The sequence below is a fragment of the Zophobas morio genome, unplaced genomic scaffold (assembly GCF_036711695.1).
Source record: "Zophobas morio isolate AGI-343-1 ecotype UQ-CSIRO unplaced genomic scaffold, CSIRO_AGI_Zmor_V1 ptg000005l, whole genome shotgun sequence".
In the NCBI taxonomy this organism is placed as follows: Eukaryota; Metazoa; Arthropoda; class Insecta; order Coleoptera; family Tenebrionidae; genus Zophobas; species Zophobas morio.
Genome location: NW_026972110.1, coordinates 16,963,854 through 16,985,671, shown reverse-complemented (window position 1 = coordinate 16,985,671; position 21,818 = coordinate 16,963,854). Strand labels below are relative to the sequence as shown.

The following is a 21,818-nucleotide window of genomic DNA, read 5'->3' as shown; positions in this document are numbered from 1 at the left end:
TAGAAAGATTAAAACCCGAAGCACTCATTCGGACACTGAACTAGTCATAAAACTGGAACTAACTAACTAAAGTAACAACATAAGTACATAACTATGCTGGTATAATGCTAACTGCAGCTGTTACAAGTACACAAAGGAAGAATTCACATTCTCCTAATACCCTCTATATACAATAATACCTGCAATAACAGAATTAATTGGGCTTATTGTGCACATTACGTTGCTCATTATAACAAAATGGATGAAAACGGTAGGTACCTATACAACGGAATAAAAACGAGCAACTGCGCTTAACATTTATCCGCAACCTTTTCAATATCGGCTTAAACTATGATCAATTTTATTCATCCGCTTCCCTCTCACAATGGCCAAATAATTATTTATTAGGTCTCCTCTTTGCCGTTCAGCACACCCACCATATTTTTTATTTTATTTGGATTTCTCCACGTGTGTGCAGGGAAAGAAAATGCGTACGTCAGATCATGTTTCGGATATAAGTTAGAATAAGCACCCTCCCTAGGCACATTGCGGATATCAGACACGCAGGTCCTGCAGGATTCCTGTAAATTCCTGCGTGTTTCTCTTCTATTTCAGCTGGAAAATGTAACTGAGCGAAAAATTGTGCTGTACATTGTTTATCTCCAGAAACTGGAAACATGCATGCATGTTGGTTGTACGCTGGACGTTTGGCCACCCTAATTAATAGCTGCATGGGAGCAAACACAAATACGATATTTCATGGGAAATGGAAACGCGAATAGAATACATAAAACCCAGTTCTACATAACGTAAAAATATAATATATAACATAATTTTTTGATTTCGATAAGCTTATGGATCGTGTTTTAATACTATCGACAGTGTTGTTGCACTTCGTTTGATAATTTATAATATCAGATGAGGTTTTGCGATTTTTGACTTCATAAAACTAATGTTTGAGAAATGTAGCTTCTCTCTTCTATACCGTTTATCCCTAAAATGTTAGTTATGTTAGTTATCTTTAAGTGAAAAGAAGTAGTAATATTAATTCCACTTTCTACCAGAAATAAATTTAATTTGTCTTTTCCTTTTGATGCTTTTTCGGATTACCGTGTTCGTTGCAACTTCTAGCGACAGTGTTGAGACGTTGTCTTATACATCATTTATTAGGACAAATCTAATCACTAAATTGTGTTCTCTCCCCACCGTTCTAATCAATTTTACAAATATTTATGAACGATAGTTTGCAATGTGTACGTTTTCTGTACAACACACTGTTATTTCCATGATTTACAAAAAATGTTTCAACAGTGGAGAACTATAAAAATATATGACTTTGTGATTTTAATAGGGATGAGTCAATGACTATGAAAGTAATTCAGAATAATATTTGAGATCCGACTTTTGTTACATGGTTTTGGCAACTTCTTGAGAAAATGTTTTAAATTATCTTGTTGTTCACTTCTATATCTTTAAGACATAAATTTAAACATATTTTTTCCGTTGACAAGGTTTGGTTTAATTAAATTTAGTCTTTCAATGACCAGGAAGATACAGCACTGCTTAAAAAAGATTGACAACAATCGGTCCAATAGTTTCAGATATTATTTGTCAATAAAAATCGACGGGCAGATACACAGAAACGGGAAACCACTTCTTTCGTATTCTAGGGGTCATGAAGCGTCCAGAAAACAGGAAACTTGAAAAATACAAAGTATAAAAGAAAAAGAAAGACATATGACAATAATATATACGTAAGGGTCATTCTAGTCAGGTGTAGAATAAAAAGGGGCGAAAGAACGTGTGGAATTAATAATAAATACCGGATAAGCTAAAGGAGATAATTGAAGAAGGAGTGAAGATATTTGTATATGTGGACCATGGATATAGGTTATGGAGAAAACAAAAAACAACACAAGAAAATAAAATCTTCCCCATGGAGAATTGCAAAAACAATAGATAAAGGAGAAGAAAATATGATCATTATGGGAAAGAAGCTTAAACGGCAGAGTAACAAACGATAATACAGACAGAAGAATTTTTAGAAAGAGGAGGAGAAGAAACGAAGGACAACAACGGAGACAGAATTATTGAAATTCGTATGGAAAATGATTTAGTATTTAGTGGTAAGCAACATTAAATTCCGACACAAAGTAATATACAAGTGTTCGAGAGAAATAACTAGTAAAAATGAAAATTCTAGAATAGATTATTTACTAATCAGAAAAAGAAAGTGAAAAAATGTAAAAGTTATGAAAGAAGCAGAAACAGCGAAGAAATAAGACCGATTTTGGCAAATGATATACTCTCTGAAAAAATAAAAGGTAGAGGATATATCATTTGCCAAAATCAGGCTTATCTTAACAAGTATTGGCCCTGCCCACCCACCTTTTATTTTCTTCGAGGGTATGCCATTTGGCAATAGCAGTTTTATCTTAGAAAGAATTGGCCCCACCCACCCGCTTTTTATTTTCTCAGAGAGTAGGTCATTTGCCAAAATCAGCCTTATTTTGACAAGTACTAGCCCCACCTACCCGCCCTTTATTTTCTTAGCTGGTCTGTTATTTGGCAATATCAGCCTTATCTTGGCAAGACTTGCCTGGCCCACCCGACCTTTATTTTCTTAGAGGGCTAGTACCTGCTAAATAAGACTAATTAGGGCAAATGAGATCAAAGAGAGGGTGGGTGGGCGGGGCTAGTACCTACTAAAATAAGCTGCATCTAGTAAGCTATTTTTTAATTAATTTTGCATTTAGTGTCTCTTGATACTTTTCTAGATATTTTATTTCTTTAAGTTTATAAATGTTTATCCTGTGTTCCATTCTACGTCTTCTTTTCCTACTTTTTCTTTTCTATCTTCTCTTTTATCAAGTGCAATTTTACCAAATTGTGGTTATTCGCTTCTCTTTTCTTAGAGGGTTTGTTACTTGCCAAAATCGGTCTTACTTTAGCAGTTATTAGTCCCACTCTCCTGATCTCTATTTTTTTTTCAAGGATATCATTTGCCAAAATTAGTCGTATTTAGATACTAGTCCTCTAAGAAAATAAAGGTCGGGTCAGCGGAGCTAGTGCTTGCCAAGATAAAGCTAATATTGTCAAACAACATACCCTCAAAGAAAATAAAGGGCGGGTGGGTGGGGCTAGTACTTGCTAAGATAAAAGTGATATCGCCAAATGGCATACCCTCGAAGAAAATAAAGAGTGGGTGGGCGGGGCCAATACTTGCCAAGATAAGACTTATTTTGCCAAATGATATACCCTCTACCCTTTATTTTCTTAGAGAGTATGTCATTTGCTAAAATCACTCTTATATTAGCAGGTACTAGTCCCGCCCACCCGGCCTCTCTTCTCTTAAAGGGTATCTCGTTTGCCAAATTCAGTCTTATCTTGGCAGCTACTAGCCCCGCCCACCCACCCTCTCTTTTCTTAGAGGATACGCCATCGCTAAAATCAGTTTTATCTGATGACTACCTTTTACAAAAAATTGTCTAAAAATTTGGACAAAAATAATAAAACAATTCTTTATGATGTAGATTATGAAGAAAAACGTAATTTTTGTAAAAGTAAAATTGGCAACACTGCACGCACCTAATGCGTGAATACCTCCGGCTTACTTTCTGATTCCTTAGTAAGGATGGTAATCTTTGTGCATTATTATTAATAAAACAAACATTAATAAATAAACCAAAAAACATTTAATAAGACATTTATAAATTATAAACAAAAACTAAACCAACAAAAGAAAAATCCATTAAAGCATAAACAACTAAATAAACAGCTAAACACTAGAAAAGATGTTCAAAATTCCTGCCTTACGTATATAAGTAAGCTCGTAATGTTGGACTTCCGAAACCTTCGTACCTAACGTATTGCAGAGTTAATCCGCCATTTTCCAGACACCCGGTATAGAAGCAAAATTTGAACAAATAAACAAATGAAGAGAAATAAATGGTTAAAAAAATATATAAATACAAAAATACTAGAGGACTATAAATTTGTTCGGGTTTCGGTTTTACCTACCAACCGCAACCCTTGTCAACAAGCGTCCCCAACTTTCTCTTTTACCTGCAATGTATCGCTTCCGATTTTAACAACTTTGTACATAGACTCCGAACTGTCAACAACAAGTAAATACAGTGTTACACAGCACATGTTTGTGTATCATTTATATCAATCTTTTTCGGTACGTATGTATGAATAACAATCATACATCCAACATTGGTCCTTCGAGCCGGATCTTTCCACATGTGTGATCCAGTGCTGTGAATTCAACAATAAAACGCGGTGGTGCCATTTTTCGACGCCTGTATCGGGAGACGTGATCTACCGGCCATCGAAGTTCCCTACCGGACAGGAGAGCAGCGAATCCAGCCCATCCAGTCGTTTCATCCAAGGTCCTAAGTGACCTTATCACGTTTTTGGTAATTTTCGACGCCTGTATCGGGAGACGTGACCTACCGGCCATCGGAGTTCCCTACCGAGCAGGAGAGCAGCGAATTCAGCCCATCCAGTCAATTCACCCAGGCTCCAGGTGATCTTATTACGGTTTTGGCAATTTTCGACGCCTGCATCGGAAGACGGGATCCAGCCATTGGAAATTCCCAACCGGACAGGAGAGCAGCGAATCAGTCTAGCCGTCCCAGGTGCCAGAGGGCCTTATTGCGGTGAGTGGGTTCCAACTATTCCTTTTCTTTATCTATTTCCGGTCAAGCACGCATTCGACGTAATTGTACGTCATTTTATTTAAATTTCATTGGCAAGTACCATTTACCTTGCCCGAACTGTACCAGTTTTACGTATTTCAACTAAGCGGTTTTTCAAATGGTTATGACGCGTTCGCAAACTTTCGATACTCCACACATGGCAGGCGCGGAAGGTGACGACAATGCCGAAACATTTTCGGACTCAAATCCTACACCAGAGGATGCAGGAAATTTACAAATTTTATTCTTAAAAAGAGATCGCATTCACGACGAAATATCGCGTTTCAAGTTGTGGTTTGAAACAAACAATCTAAGTACATCCGCTTCTCGACTAAGAGTAAGATTGCGCGATTTTGTACGTATTAAGGCTCAGTTTGACAAAATCCATTCTCAGATTGAAGCTCTTGATGACGCCACCCCCGATTTAGAACAAGCTACCACAAGACTTTATTTTGAAAACGCGTATTACGATTTATGTGCAGATGTCGAAGATGCTATTGAACAAAAACGCGTTAACACATCTTCACCTGCACCGCAAGGTAACGCACCTACGAGCACACCGTCACCATCGGTGCAGTTGCTCCCGATTGTTATTAAACCGTTTAGCGGAATTTATACTGAATGGCTACCTTTTTATAATACATTTAAAACGTTGGTTCATGACGACACACGTCTGACCAAAATTCAGAAATTTCATCATTTAAAAAATTCTTTGTGTGGCGACGCAGTAAACGCTATAAACCCGTTAACAATTTCTGAGGCAAATTATGATGTAGCGTGGAAATTGCTCAAGGACAGATTTGAAAACAAACGATTAATCGTCCAGCACCACGTGACCAATTTGTTTAATCTACCTCAAGTAATTAAAGATTCTGCTAGTTCAATGCGACAGTTATTAGATACTTTTAACACAAATCTTGAAGCGTTGAAATCTTTTGATGTCGAAATAAATCCATCAGACGTCTTACTTATTTATTTATTAACATCCAAATTAGACTTTATCAGCCGCAGGGGTTGGGAAGAATCGTTGACTACGAACGAATTACCAACTAAAAAACAATTAATTGATTACTTGACACAACGGTGTCATTTGATGGAATCGATGGAGTTAAATAAATCGCAATTTAAAACTAATAATACGTATAATAATCAAAAAACAGAACCGAAATCATTTTCAAAGCCCCCACAAAAGGTGTCTACATTTACAGCGGCAGTAAATCGCAATAGTACACAATCCACTTGTTATTTTTGTAAAAAATCTCATTTAATTTACAACTGTGTTACCTTTTCAAAACTCAGTGTTTCGGAAAGAAGGTCTCAGGTAGATAGGTTGAAATTATGTCAAAATTGTCTCAAACCATCGCATACGTCCGATAGCTGTAAATCTATGTCATGTAAATTATGCCAATTGAAACATAATACACTTTTACATAGTGACCAACCCTCCCATTCAAACGAAAACCAGCCTAGTACCAGTGGAGTTTATTGCTCATCCACCCTTTTTCCACAAGCCGTTTTGTCTACAGCAATAATTCTAATAAAGGATTGTAAAAACAAATTTCAAAAATTCCGGGCTTTGTTAGACGTGGGTTCAGAATCGCATTTTATTACTGAAGCCGCCACTAACAAATTGGGTTTAAGTACAGAAAATGCAAATGTGGTCGTAGCAGGTATTCAATGTTCAAATACGACCGCTAGACAAAAGGTTCAGGTACAGATCGAGTCGTTGCATTACTCATTTACAACAGCTTTAAATTGTCTGGTAATCCCAAAAATTTCGAAGAACATACCTGTCCGTACCTTTTCTAAAGATGAGCTGGACATACCTGAAGCGGTAAAACTTGCCGATCCTAATTTCAATTTGTCACAGCCAATCGATCTGTTAATCGGAGCTGGATTATTTTGGCAACTGTTATGTGTAGGTCAAATTCAAACGATAGGACATGGCTTAATATTACAAAAAACTTTATTAGGTTGGATTGTAGGAGGGCCATTGCATGGATGCCCCACCAGTAACACGCGTCAAAATCTACATTGCGGGGTCGATAATGTCAATTTAGAAAACCAAGTTGAAAAGTTCTGGAAACTTGAAAGTTATTCAAACGATGATAAGCCGCTCACAGCTCTTGAAACACAACATGAGAACTATTTTATTAACAATGCCACTCAATTATCCAACGGACGATTTCAAGTCAGATTAACATTTAGCAAGTGTTTCCCAATCTTGAGGGATTCGAAAGAAATCGCGCTTCAACGATTGTACTCATCGGAACTTAAGTTCGCAAAAAATATTATGTTAGAAATCAACTATCATAATTTTATAAAAGAAGACATTAATTTAGATCATATGCTTTTACTAGGTTCATTTACAGAGCAAAAAATCGAAAGTAAACCCCATCATTTTTTGCCTCATCATGCGGTTTCCAAAACTGACGGGGTCACTGAAAAGATTTGCGTAGTGTTTGATGGGTCAGTCAAACCATCAGTCGGAAAAAGCATAAATGCTTGTCTGAGTACAGGGCCAAAAATACAAAACGACATTTCCGATGCAATAATTCGATCTAGGACGCATGAGGTTGCTTTTACAGCGGACATTTGTAATATGTATCATCAAATTTTATTTCAACCCGAAGACAGACGATACGAAAAAACTTTGTGGTGGGATGATCCCGTGCTTTACCAAGCACGTGTCACTTTAGCCAAACGGGCTTCGAATACAAATTTACTGAATGATTTGACAACTAATCACATCAATTTTCATTTCATTCCGCCTTCCGCACCACATATGGGGACTATCGGGGAAGCAATGGTCAAATCTGCGAAAAGTCAGTTGAAGCGCGTTACTGGTATATGTTTATTTAATTTGCAAGAAATGCAGACGTTGCAAATACAAGTCGAAACGTGTTTAAATTCGTACCCGTTAACCGCCATGTCCAAAGATCCAAATGACCTGACTCCTTTAATTCCCGGTCACTTCCCCGTTGGAACCCCTCTAACTGTTATTCCAGAGGATAACGTCACCACGGTCTCAACGAACCGGCTCTCCAGGTGGCAACAATTCAGTCGCACTCAGCAGCAATTTTGGAAACGGTGGACAGCAGAACATATGGGTCAACTTCATCATCGCCCAAAATGGACCAAGGCCAGCCGCAACAGCATAAGGTGGACGATTTGGTGGTCGTTAAGGAAGACTACACACCCCCGCTTATATGGACCACTGGGACGCGTTATGACTGTTCATCCCGGTCTACATGGCCCCATTCGCGTAGTGACAGTGAGAACCGCGCATGATGTGATTAACCTGCAAGTGACTAAGCTGTGTGTGCTTCCGACATAAACAAATGTGCAGTGTCTAAATTTACCCCTTTTTTCTATGTGTTCTGTACTCTATTTCATTGTCAATGTATGCACCTGTCATGTAGACACATATTATGTATTTCATATTTGCAATTGTTATACTTTGTCATGTTGAAAGTTAGTTCTTTCAAGGCGCCGGACCATGTTCGGGTTTCGGTTTTACCTACCAACCGCAACCCTTGTCAACAAGCGTCCCCAACTTTCTCTTCTACCTGCAATGTATCGCTTCCGATTTTAACAACTCTGTACATAGACTCCGAACCGTTAACAACAAGTAAATACAGTGTTACACAGCACATGTTTGTGTATCATTTATATCAATCTTTTTCGGTACGTATGTATGAATAACAATCATACATCCAACAAAATTATACAAAGAAAAAGTGAGAAAGTCACAGACAGAAAAACAAGAATTATGGATAAAATTCGGACAGAAAATGACTCAAACCTGCAGAGAAAACCAAACACTTTTTTTCGGAAAACTCAAGCAGCCAAAACAAAAGAAGGAATATAATATGATTCACAAGAAAAACAAAAAGGATGGAAATATAATCATAAATAAACAGGAAATAATGGATAGATGGCAACAAAATTTCCAAGAATTGACGGAGGATGATAGAAATGAAGAGGAAGAAACATGAGGAACGGAGGAAAATCGCCTGTAAAAGATAATATAACACGTATGGCAGAAAAAAGAAGAGAAACAAAGATACCAAAAAAGTGGAAGTATCACATTATCAAGTCTCCGTGGAAAATATTGGCAAGAATAATGGAAAGAAGAATAACAGGGAGAATTAAAACTAGTACCTATAAAAGGCACTCAATTTGTGCTCATAAAAATTTATAAATAAGAAGAACGAGATACATGTTTATTTTCTAGACTTGAAAAAGCATTTGACGGAATAAGAAAAGAAGATATATGGGAAAAAAACAAATTGATAAAGGAACAATAAAAACTATAAGGAAAACACAAACATAGTCAGAACTAAAAAAAAGGAACAAAAAAATGTTCGTGCATGCACCCATTGAGGTTGGTGTATGGATTGTAATATCACAGAGGCGATTAATTGGTACTATTTAATTATCAATCATTAATAATAACTCCACAGGAAGATATAAAAATATTACTAACACAAGGATACTTCCAATACACACAACATTGAATTATTTATACCGACTTAACATCACTAGAAAAACGTTATTACATAGATTTATGGAATATGTGTAACGTGTGTTATGAATTTATGATATTGCGTCTAATATACAGTAGGTATGTCCCCGGATTCAGTTCACAAAAGGAAAAAAACTGTATTTTCTATTTTACAAAAAAATGACATACGAATCACATATTGTGCTTAATTCAAAACGAATAAATCTGCAATTAAAACTTCAATATTCCTGGTCTGTACTCTTAAAAATAATTTTTCTATTTCTAAGTTCTTTGTTACTTTTAGTTTTTTTCGATTTTAAGGACACAGCCTGATAATATTAAAATTTTAATTGCAGAGTTATTCGTTTTGAATTAAGCAAAAAATGTTATTCCTATGTCATTTTTTTTGAAAAATAGAAAATACAGTTTTTTTTCCTCTTGTAAACTCAATCCGGGGACATACTGTAGAGTTATAGCCTTCTTGCGCTAAATTTCAGTTTCTAATAGTCTTCAATACAATAAATAAAATGGTTCTCAATTATTATTCACTTATTAATTCTAAATAATCCATTCGAAAGTAGTTCATCTAGACTTAATGATTACGATGTAGCTGGCATGACGGTATAACAAGACTGCTAGTATTTTACTTCAAATATGTTTCCATTTTTAATACAATTAATTTTAAATCCTCATGCGTGTGGTCAGGTCGCTGATTATCTATAGCCGAATATCACAGATGCTGTTTTTAATTAACGAACGAATTAATATGTGCTGGCTTTCCATCATTATTTTCAGTTCGTTAACTAACGAGCAAGTGCGTGCTTCAAATCATGTCGAGTATTATCTTTGATAACTGTAAATACGATAGTCTGTGTTGTCTGCACCCCAATAGCATGTCATAAAAACTACTGGCCTTCCGTCAACGAACTATTATCACGTTTTACAATCACACTATATCATAGATTTTTTAGCATCTATATTTACCTCGCCCAGACAGAAAAGCATTTTCATTCAATAATGACAATAAAACTTATAACTATTATTTATACGTGCTCATTCCACCTGGATATTTAACGTAAAAATTTTCACATCGGGGAAAGATTGGGTCAAACAAGAAATGTTTGTTCAGGATTGGGGTTGCAAACACCTTTTCAATTTAGAATCTGTATTTCCTTACACAAGTAATCTGCCTTTGATGTCACACTAGAACTGGTAACACATTCAGGATTTAGCTGCAATAGAGTGAGTATAGTTTTACAAATAAATTGTGCTAAAATATTCAATGCCAACCTGAAAAACTAAATGGAATTGGTAAGTAAAGTATGTTTATCGTTAGTAACACTGGTCTCACACGGGGGTATAGGATACAATTATTTAGTTTCAGGGGTGATACACTTTGCTATTAGACTTAATTTATACAACTAAGGACGTTTTAACCACGAATTGCTACTTTTTTATTTATAGTGTCCTCACACCGGTCTACTGCATACTTCAGTAAGAAGCTTGAATCGTGTTTCGCCAAGAAGGTAATAGTCTAGGAACCAGCTAAGTCTGGTTGTTACAACACAGTAATTTTTGCAACATCCGACATAATAAAAAGAGTGGTAGATGACAGTGAACTCATAAATAAATTAAATTTAGTTGTTATAACATAGGAGGATGTTGATGAAAGGACAAAAATATAGAGTTTACTGTTTTGTAATTCTTAATTAATGTTATTGTCTTAGAAAAATTCCTAAACGATGATTGACGATTCGTTGAGCTTAATTTTACTTAAGAAAATCCATACACTATTAAATAAAAAAACCGATGGACTATTAAACACAAGCAGTATCCTCAAAGAGGGATTTGTATTGTCGGGGCTTTCTATCTTGATAGGGCTTCGCACTTAAGCGTTAGTTGGCCTCTGTCTACTTTGTCTGCTTATATTCGAACTGGTATTGGCGGACGGTTTACTTTGACCGAAAACACCTTTTTCCATAACACGAATGCTTCCTCCTTCTTTCATATAATTTGCTTGAGTTCCCCCGGGGTTAGAACACCAAAACTTTTATCCAGTTGGGTCAAAATTTATCACATTAATGAGCGTCAAGGTGAAGTTTACGTGACACGATTCCAATATTTGTCAGAAAGTTATGTTTTTGTAACAGGGTAATTACATTTCGATGAATTATTTAATTTAATAGTTTTTTTTTAATCAGTCTCGACACCGTTTCAAACAAATTGTACATATTTTACTAGAAATCATTGATGACAAGTACATAATCTAAATCTACATATAAAGATCAGTTTGGTTGTTAGAAATAATGTCACTGTTTTCTTTTGACACTTTATAAAATGTTAAATAAGCATTTTATTGCAGGTTATTTCAGGCCAGTGTCAACAGGAATATGGTGAACAGACGGAAACGGTAAACTTTCCTTCTTGAATTCCGTGTGCTAGGAGACGGTGAGAAAACATCAAAAAAATGATACCACCTCACTCGCTATCGCTCAGGAAGTAAAAAAACAACTACGGAAAAGTTTTCACAGTTCGCGGTGCATTTTTACCCCACTTCTAACTTCCACAAACAAGTCGAGACAATCGAGCACTTAACAAAACTTGCAAACTTCTAACTATCCAGATTCAAATTTCTTTGCTTTTAATGCCGTCACGAAACGTTTCCTTATCACTTCGCAGCAAACTACTTGGGTAATCTTAGGTCTTCTCAACGTACACCGGTGCAATAGGAAAGTAGGTATATCTAGAAAACTCGTCCTTTTAGTTTGCTACAACAAGCGGAGCATGACGTGAATAGATAATCCGGCAATTTTAATCAAGTTACAATGCGGTACATGTGTGTTAAAATAATCCCAGCACTGTGTACAGTTTGTTTCAATTAAAATGACTCCCATAATTGGTTACAGCATTTTCGAAATTGTGTTTTATGGGGTAAATGTGCGAAACGTTTTTCACTTTGCAGGCGGAAACTATTGTACTGAGCGCGTTGCGGGTGAAGCTCAGACGACGTAATCCTTTTTCAGTCTTCAGAATTTACAGTTTAGCAGGAGAAGGATGAGGCGGTTAAACAAATGACCACACCATGAATCAACAGTTCTATTCCCAGCTCGGTTTCATCTACAATAAAAGCCACCGGCGCTCACTAGAGACACTGCCGATAGAATAATGCATAGACAGAGAACAAACGGTGTTACATTACGTTTGCACTGAAAACAGTTTGGCGCGAGGTGTTAAACTTCGTGACGATTTGTTCTTTAACAAGGGTTTTAAAGCTGTCAAGAACTCTTTTCAGATATTTTCTGATCCAGGAACAAACATCCGGTTAACTCATAAAACGTCAAATATAAAAAAACGTAAAATTTATTGAATCTGTTAAATTTTTGTTGTTCTAATTACAAATGTACGATAAAAGGCCATTAAGAACCAAAAAAGCTCCTCCAGCAGTTGTTAGTGCTAGAAGAACACGTTCGCCTGAGGCATGATAAAACGTTCTAATCGTTGTCTTTTGAAGGAGAGGGTTTCTGATTTCCAAAAATTTTCAAGTTGTCATAAAAACTAATCGTGTCGTCAAATTCATGTATTTAGAATACTTGTCATTTTTTGAATTTAATTACTTAGAAATAGGGACCTATTTTTTCGTACTTTACGGGTCATGAAACGTCCAGAAAATATGAAAGCAACCATTTCCCGGTTGGATCCTCTTACAATACTACTCCTATTTACTTTAGTTTACGTTCGAAAAGTAAAAAAACAGACAAAAATTGTGTCTTAAAATTTTAAACCTTAGAAATTTCGACAAATATTTTGGACCCTCTGATTACATAGGTATTTTGAAAATACCAGATTCGTGATAATGTTTGAAAATCAAAGTCGCCACGATATCGTTTACGGACGAAAGTCTTTTCGACTCACTTCAGGGCCTCACGAAAGAATATATTTTACTGTTTTAATCGATTCATAGAAATAATTGCACGTAAATTAAATGATATATTTCTTAATTCAATTTTTCTTTAATCTCAGAGGAAATTAAACAAAAATCTAAAACTCTTAGCGAAATTTTCTCGCTTTTTCTATTTTCACTCCCCGGGCGTCAGTTAAGGACGTCTTAATTGTAATCGAATCCATCGGACGACTGACTACTTTTATGTTTTCTCGACGTTTCATGACTCCTAGACTATGGAAACATACGTATTCGTTTTCGTCTGCCTATCTGCCGTCTGCTGTCTCCGGTCTGTGTCGATTTTTATAAGACAGATACTCCTCTAAATTACCAGACCGATTTTTGACAAATTTTGTACGTGTATTAGGAATATTGTGTAGATGGTAACATGCTAACCAAAATTTATTTCATCATCCCCACCAACAATGATATGATGTCGTCTCTAACTGTTACAATAGGAAATGTTACTTAAATTTTATAAAATAACATACTCCTCCACTTGTTGTTTATGAATCCTTCTTGAATTTTTACCCTTGGCATTCAGATTAAAAAAAAAATCAAAATTGTATAACAACATTTTACAATTTAAGATTATCGGAAACATGGTAAATCGTTAAACAAAATTTATCCGTTTACGACCCCATTAAAAACTAATGACGTCATCTCAAAATTTTGCCTAATAAATCTGATCTAAACTGTGCAAAATATAATGAGTATACACTTGTGATTTACCATTCCGTTCATATTTTTTAGAATTGCTTATACAGGATGACTCAAAAAAATTATTGAATGAACCAATTTATTTTATCGGTAAACGTTTTAAAGTTATTGTAAGCATGGTAAATTTGTAATCCAAATATATCTGTTTATGTTTTCCAAAAATTTGATGACGTCATCTCAAAATTTTGCCGACTAAATCCTTTCGAAAATGTGCAAAATATGTTATCTGACTTGTGATTTATCATTGCATTCATATTAATATTAGACTGCACCTATCCAAATTGATATACATGTCCTTGCAAAAAATGTTGATGACGTCATGTCAAAATTTTTCGAAAAAGCTGAATATTATATTTTATTGTACTTCAGGGGCTAGCGAAATTCTGTCGAAATAATCTTCGAACATTTTTTTTCACAGCAAGGGGAATACTGTTTGAGTTGTTTTACTCTGAAAAAGAAGGTGTTTGCTGACAATCAGTTTGACGATAAAACACTAAATTACTAGAAAGGAAATTTCTATGAAATTGAAGTAACTAAATAAAAGACAAAAAGAAATACATAAGAATACATAATCCCACAGTTTTATCAGCACTCAGAAAATCTTGGCTAAACCGCTTTGCTTGGGAAATTACGAAATCAGTTGTAAAGAAACAAATATTCGGCGGAAAGCAAACCTCGACACGGGTCGGAATGAACAGGGGAGTTCGCGACAACCGCGCCGCGCCGACACTGCAGACTGTCATTCAGCTTCGGACTTTTGTGTGTTCCTATTACGCCGATCACTGCAGTCTCTTTCAGCGTACGGTGCCCGTACCCGTACCGCCCCCTTTTAGCGTCACCGCCTCCCCAGGAGCCGAAGCAGCACCGTCCTTATTTTTTTTATTTTCTGAAAGTTTTTTCTATTTAGTTTTTAATTTTAGTTCTGTAGCTGGTGACTACGCAATAAAAGCCAAATATTTTTAATTTCAACTGGAGTATTATTTCTTCCTCGCGCGGCAGACGCTCACGAGACCTACTGGAGATCCGTTTTGTCGCTTAGAGTATGCCAGGTGTTTTCTCCCTGGAGAGGGAACTGGCGCCCGAACAACCGCTCCCGTAAAAGGCGCCAACACCTATGCGTTTTTTATATTTCCTTCTCACCAATAAAATATTCCATTCTTATTTATTATTAGTGACATTCTCAAATGTATTTCTTTAATATTTCTTAAAGTGTTGGCTAAATTTGTTCAAACATATGAACTGAAAAACCAAAGTTAGTGCAACAACCAGCTAGACTATCAGAATGCTAACCATAAGCTAGAGAAGTATTGTAAGAGGGAATGAAAAAATAGGTCTCCCGTTTCTGTTTGTATGTCGTTTGTCTGCCGTCTGCGTCAATATGTCTATAAATAATCTTCGAAACTACTGGACTGATTGTTGTCAAATTGTATAAGTATTGTACGAATATCGTGGAGATAGTAAACCGCTGACCAAAATTTGTTTCATCATCTACACCAACAATTTGAAGGCGTCAGTTCAGAATTTTGCATGGTAAATGTTATTTAAATAACTTATAAAAATAAGATACTTCTGTACATCTGGTTTATGAATCGGCCTTGACTGTTGATTGTTGACTGTATGACACTTCATAATAGTGTAAGAGGAACGCCAAGCATCGTGACAATAACGCTCAGGTCCCAGTTTGATATCCTCATGGACAACTTTTTTTTTTCTTACACTGTGACGAGGCATGATCTATATTACTTTCCGAGCGTAAGCAAAGGAAGTATTGTAATCGAGTCCGTCGGCCGACTCTCTACTTTTACATTTTCTCGATCTTTCATGATCCCTAGAAGACGAATAAATAGGTCTCCCGTTTCCGTCTGTCTGTCCGTCTGTCCGTCTGTCTGTCTGTCCGTCTGTCCGTCTGTCCGTGGAGATTATTATCATGAGGAAATAAAATTCGCAAAACAAAAATTTTGTAATTTTTTAAAAAAGCTGTATTTATTCACCTGTGCTTCTTTCTAAATAAGACAGAATTTTCCTCGCGCCTAGGTTATTTACCTTCGCACAATTTTTTATTCTACTTGAAACTTTTATTATTTATGAGCACATTTCACTCTTATTGATAGATTAAAATATTTCTGATATCACTACAAATGTTATTAAAAATGATCAAAACACCCTACAAGGATTCAAAACTGGTACAAACGTATTATTTTCCCCGGAACACCAAAAAAATTTAACACAATTTTGACGCATGTCAACATCATTGCTATAATCTCCTCGGAATAAATTAAAATCAACTCTCGAGACTATTTTAATTTTTCCAAAAAGAAATAAACTAGTGGTTATCGAGACTCTTTGATATTTTTTAAAAGACACCCGAGGCTGCCAACATTCTTTTAAATTCTTCCAAAAAAAGACACTACAGGTCCTAGAGATTCCTTCACATTTAAAAAAGAAAAGATAAGGCTCGGGAACCCCAATTTTTTATTTTTTTTTCAAAACCAAAACAATAGGTGGGCTCAAGATTCTTTTGAATTCTACCAAAAAGGACACTAGGGACCCCCGAGATTCTTTTGAAATCTTCCAAAAAAGTCAAAAAGTACCCCCGTGATTCTTTCGAATTTTTACAAAAAAAAAGAGACAATAGGAACTCCCGAGTTTATTTTTGTTTTTCCAAAAAGAAAAAACTAGTAGTCCTCGAGACTCTTCCATATTTTTCAAAAAGATACTCAAGATTGCAAAGATTCTTTTAAATTCTACGAAAAAAACACACTACAGGTCCTTGAGATTCTTTCGCATTAAAAGAGAGATAAGACTCAAGAGCCAAAGATTCTTTTTTTTGTTCAAAACAAAACAATAGGTGGGGTCAAGATTCTTTTGAATTCGACAAAAAAAGACACAAAGTACTCCCGCAATTTTTAGAATTTTTCCAAAAAAAAAAAGAGACTGGGAACTCCCGAGATTATTTTAATTTTTCCAATAAAGAAAGAAGCTGGTGGTCCTCGAGAGTCGTTCATATTTTTAAATGCCGAGTTTCTTTTAAACTTTTCCAAAAAAGATACAAAGTACCCCCGTGATTTTTTTGAATTTTTCAACAATAAAAAAGATGCTATCAGAAAAAGATACTCGGGGCCCCCAAGATTCTTTTGAATTTTTCCAAATAGAGGATACACTAGGAACTCCCGGGATTATTTTATTAACTTTTCAAATGAGAGAGAAATTAGTGGTCCTTGAAACTCTTTCATATTTTTAAAAAACGCACGAGGGGCATCTTTCGCATTAAAAAAATGACAAGACTAGGGAGCCCCAATAAGGTGAAAAATAGGGGCGGATTCATAAATCACAAGTATATAAGTATATATTCTCTTATGAAATTTAAGTAACATTAACTTTGCAAAATTTTGAGATGACGTCATTAAGTTATTAATGGGGGTGACTAGACTATTCTGGTTAGCGTTTTAAAATGTAAAACAGACGAAACGAGAAGCTATTTTTTCATATTCTAGAGGGCATAAAACATCGAGAAAACATACAAGTAACCGTACCTATGACAAAATAATATCATCACGAAACTTTATTTATGAACTTTAACGGAGGCTACTGTTAAATAATAAAAAAATTACTTTATTTTATTTTAATCAATAAGGTTCTCAGAAAAAATTAGTGCGCCGAATGAAAATTTAAAATTTATCTAAAAAACTGCATAATTTTAATGATTTAGTGATTATAGTACATACATTAACAAAACTGTATTTACTCATCGTCTACATAAAAATAGTACGCAATTTCAAAATTTTGTTGAGCAAATTGGTCTCAATTAAATGTAAAATAAAATTTATTCTACAAAATACGCAACAAACTCCTTTAAAACACTGGTAATGTAGAGTCCGCCAACTAGTGAACGTTGACTTTTTGTTTCCAAAATTGCTTATTGGAAGCACTCAATAAACTGATTAGGATAATAATGATGATAACAATACGTTTAATGGTAATAAAAATAATAATACGTGATAATAATGATGATTACTGCATTAAAACCTGAAATGTGTTCATCATATTTGATTTACAGAGCTTTTGGCTCATTCAAGCAAGCAGTCAGAGAGTAGTTAGGGCTATAAATTATTATCATTACTATCACCGAGATTTTATCTAATTTTTCGCTATGGCGGGAATAATGTATTGTCAGTGTCAGAGCATTTTTTTTTATTTCAGTTAAATTGAATTAAAAAAGAAGTTCTTCGTTTATCGCGATAATAATCTGGAAGAAAATTTACATTCAGTTTTTACAGATCACTAAAACGTAAATGACTCTTGGCTGCTAAAAATTGTGTGTACTTTTTACGCATTCTTGTCTACCTAAAGATTTTACTTCGCACAATAAGGGTTGTATATGAAAATATTTCTTCGTCATACTCTACCCTGTTTATAATAAAAAAATAAAGTAAAAATTTTCTTGCAGGTGAATACAAAAATCTATACATCAGGATGATCATAACCTCAAATTTTGCGTTGAACTTGTGTGTAATTGCTTTAGTACAGTTTTTGTTTTTGTTTATTCAAAATATATACTTCTAAGGTAAACAAGTGAAGATGAAAAAGTATAAAAATGGTTAAGGATAAAAGAACCGATTGTCGTCAAACACATCCAATTAAACCAGCTTTCCAATAGTTTCAAAAATAGCGTGTCTAATCAAATTGCCACCGTTTATCGAATATAATCTATTATACAGGGTCATTATAAAATATTGTAGTCAACTCACCTATGAAAAACAAATGAAATTTTTCTCGTGCCGCTAATCACCAAAATGATTTGAACTGTTTTGAAATGTCACGAACGTCCAAACAAATCTGTCAGATGTGTCAAAAATTGAAATGCCCGGTTCGCGGTTTAATTTCATTTTAAATAGACACGAAAAGACGCCAGGCCAGAGCATTAAGGGTTGCAGTGTTATCGAGCATTTGTGAACGCCACTGCAATACATTTCAGTTTCAAAAATTGTAAATTGTCAGAAAAACGTTTAAGGGCTTTGTCATGAATTACACCTTGGAAAGTCGATTGGAGTTGAACAGAATAAATCATCTGGTCTGTTTTGCAAAGAAGCAATAATTTTTCAAATAATGAAATCCAAAAAGTGAGGTTAAGTTTGTCGAAACCAATGAACACGGTAATTATTTAAAAAATTACATTTTTATAGGTACCCTGAAGGTAAAAATTGTGAAAAATCACGTAATGGACAATGGCAGAGCAAGTCTTATCACAGTTAACGAACACTATGAGTACCTAATGAGTTTTTGCAGTAAATAATTTTGCCAAAGTTGTGATCCCGCGAAAGTTCTGTTTGTAAATTGTAAGGAATCGTCAAAATATTGGTGCAGACATGGTTTGTGACCGGTGCTTTTCTCTTGAAAAAACACAACTGAAAGCCTTGATCTTCATCCCTACAATAGGTGAAAACTGCTATGTCCAAACATTACCTTCAGCTTTGCAGTTTCTAGATATCTGAAACATGCCAGATCTGCATAACAGGAATGTCAAAGAGGTTCTACCCAAAACACGCCCACATGGCCATCCTAATATCAAGATTTTTCAAAATTTCTATAACAAAAAAGATGAAAAAACCAATAAAATTTCAGGAGCATAGTGTTAAGAGTTCTGTAGATGATTATGAGATCCCTTGAAACAACAGAATGTTTAATAAAGATTTTTAACTTTCCTAATAGTAAAATTACAATTATTACTAAACAGTAAGTTGAAGTAAGTTTTAAATTAAGAGAATGCAACTAACACCGAAAGAAAAATGAAAGTTACTGAAAATAAAAAACTTTATTGCAGTACCTACATACACTTTCTACATCTAATTTTGTTTATTGATCACATTCATTTACTTGAAAAAGTATCAGGCCTATGAATCGTCGTCTGGAAACAGCTAACCACACACCAACCTTCATTGCGTGTGATGGTGTTTCTTCAAAAGCGTGAGTATTTTCTATACACCAAATTCTGAAGTTCTGTCAGTTGACATAATAGCCTAACAGATGAAACCAGGCTTCATCAGAAAAGAACGACAAATCGAGAATCCCGTTATCGTCCATATCAGCTTGAAACCAACTACAATACCCAACGCGGCAAGGAAAATCAGCTGGTTGCAGCTCCTGAACCAACAAAATCTTGTATGGATGCATATGTAACTTCTCTTTTACGATTTTCTGACATGGGCTGTATGGTACTCCGGACAGTAAAGATTTTTGACAAAGCTTTATTCGGACTTTGTTCCATTCTCATCCTTAAATCTTCAACAACGTCTTCACTAACTTGAGGTCTCCCCGTCGGTTTTCACTTAGAAATGCTACCAGTGTCGTTAAATCTGGCCATAATTCGCCGTATAGCGTCTTCAAAGATTCTTCATCAATGACAACAGAACATTTCACTAGATACTCGTTTTTAGACGCCTCCACAGAGTACACTCCATCCCCATCCTCATTTAACACCCCATTACGGTAATAGGCATGATGATTGCGCCAAAGAACTAAAAAAATAATTTGTAACACTGACCATAGTTATTCCTCTGTGTTCATTACCTGAGATTATTCCACAATGATCTGTAGTTTTGATAAAAACTGTTTTTGGAGACACTTATTAAAGTTCTAACAAAGGGGAAGACAGCAAAAATGAAAACAAGACAAGTCAATTAACGCACAAAGTGAGGGAAAACGTACCAGTACAAACGAAAAAATTATTGACATCTGACAGAATTTGATGAAGCGTTGAAACAGTGCAGCCGCTAATGTCAACTAATGTGGCGTAAAAAATAAAAATTCCAATATTAGTGTAATTCTTTCCACAAAACTGAAAAAGACGGCACAAAATGTCACCAAAATCATGGCCTTCTTCGACTACAATATTTTATAATGACCCTGTATTAGAATCCCAAACATTCCCAGCTAATGACTTTTTCCCTATGCTAACTACCATTTCACAGGTCAATTGTTTTAATCGTTCATAGATTATTTTTCTAAAATTACGTTAATACTTACTCAGTGTTGCGCAGAAAGTTTACTACGTCGTTCAAAACCTGCAAAAAGCAACAATTTTAGTTATCACTGTTTAACTCACATGAGATAAGTCGCTTGAAGAACAACTTCAACTTATACAAACCTCTAAACTGAAAACCAGAATAAAACTCGTCTAAATATAGGTATATAAACTCATCGCTCCCATCAGATATTTTTATACCGTGCATCAATTTTTCTTAACCCAATCCACAAGACGCTCCGTCACTTATCAATTAGAGCTTTTTATCCCCGAAAGCAAGCATGTCTATCATCGCGAACCCGAAAGCTTCACGACACACTTACTGATCTGTAACCGCTAGAAAAACCGTCAGCATTATCCGTCCTCGAGATGCGAATAAACAAAAAAGGCAGATGGTCCCTCGTAAATTTAGAAGACAATAAGCTGATACTGGAGTGCTGTCAGAGAAGCGGACCTTAACAACTCTAGACGTCTCAATAGAGCGGATCATGGGAGCTTTATGTGCCTGTAAGGTGGCAGTCCTGGCAGCTAATATCTCTGTGCCGTGTGTGAGGGTAAGTGGAGTTGATTGTGGACTGTCCCCCTCTCAACTTTTTGCTCTTTGGGGCGGAAAAACTCAGACGAAACGTCTTAAGCTGTTATCTTACAAATGGCGTATACTAAAGCCACTCATTTTCCCATGATTGATCCCGAACTCAGCAAGATGATTGCCGGCAATCCGGGTAAGACGTACTGACCGCTGAAATGGCGGTTTACAGCCGACGTGTGTGATTTTACACAGTTTTTATTATCACTTCGGAAGCACTCCAGTTAATACAAGATCATTTGCTGCTGGATGTAACGGATCCGAGTTAATCCGTCGCGTGGTGTTTGTTTTAAACTGTAAGTTTTATGGAAGGTTTGCGAACGAGGATTTAGAGTAGTCATACAAACAATAATAACTTTTGT

General features: G+C 35.5%; 1 protein-coding gene and 2 long non-coding RNA genes across 3 annotated transcripts in view; 1 reads left to right on the top strand and 2 right to left on the bottom strand.

Moving 5' to 3' along the window:
* Window positions 1–21,071, bottom strand: part of LOC135122889 (uncharacterized protein PF3D7_1120600) — a 277,829-nt gene extending 256,758 nt beyond the window's left edge. Inside the window, exon 1 of the mRNA XM_064047371.1 lies at window positions 20,994–21,071. The gene's annotated coding sequence lies outside the window, so the exon portion shown is untranslated. The remainder of the gene's footprint in view (window positions 1–20,993) is intronic.
* On the top strand, window positions 19,535–20,091 carry LOC135120297 (uncharacterized). The gene is made up of 2 exons (XR_010278562.1): window positions 19,535–19,813; window positions 19,866–20,091. It is a non-coding gene; the product is annotated as an uncharacterized LOC135120297 (long non-coding RNA).
* LOC135120305 (uncharacterized) lies at window positions 19,643–20,461 on the bottom strand. The gene is made up of 2 exons (XR_010278565.1): window positions 20,417–20,461; window positions 19,643–20,364 (listed from the first exon to the last, which is right to left on the bottom strand). It is a non-coding gene; the product is annotated as an uncharacterized LOC135120305 (long non-coding RNA).
* Window positions 21,072–21,818: the final 747 nt, after the last annotated feature.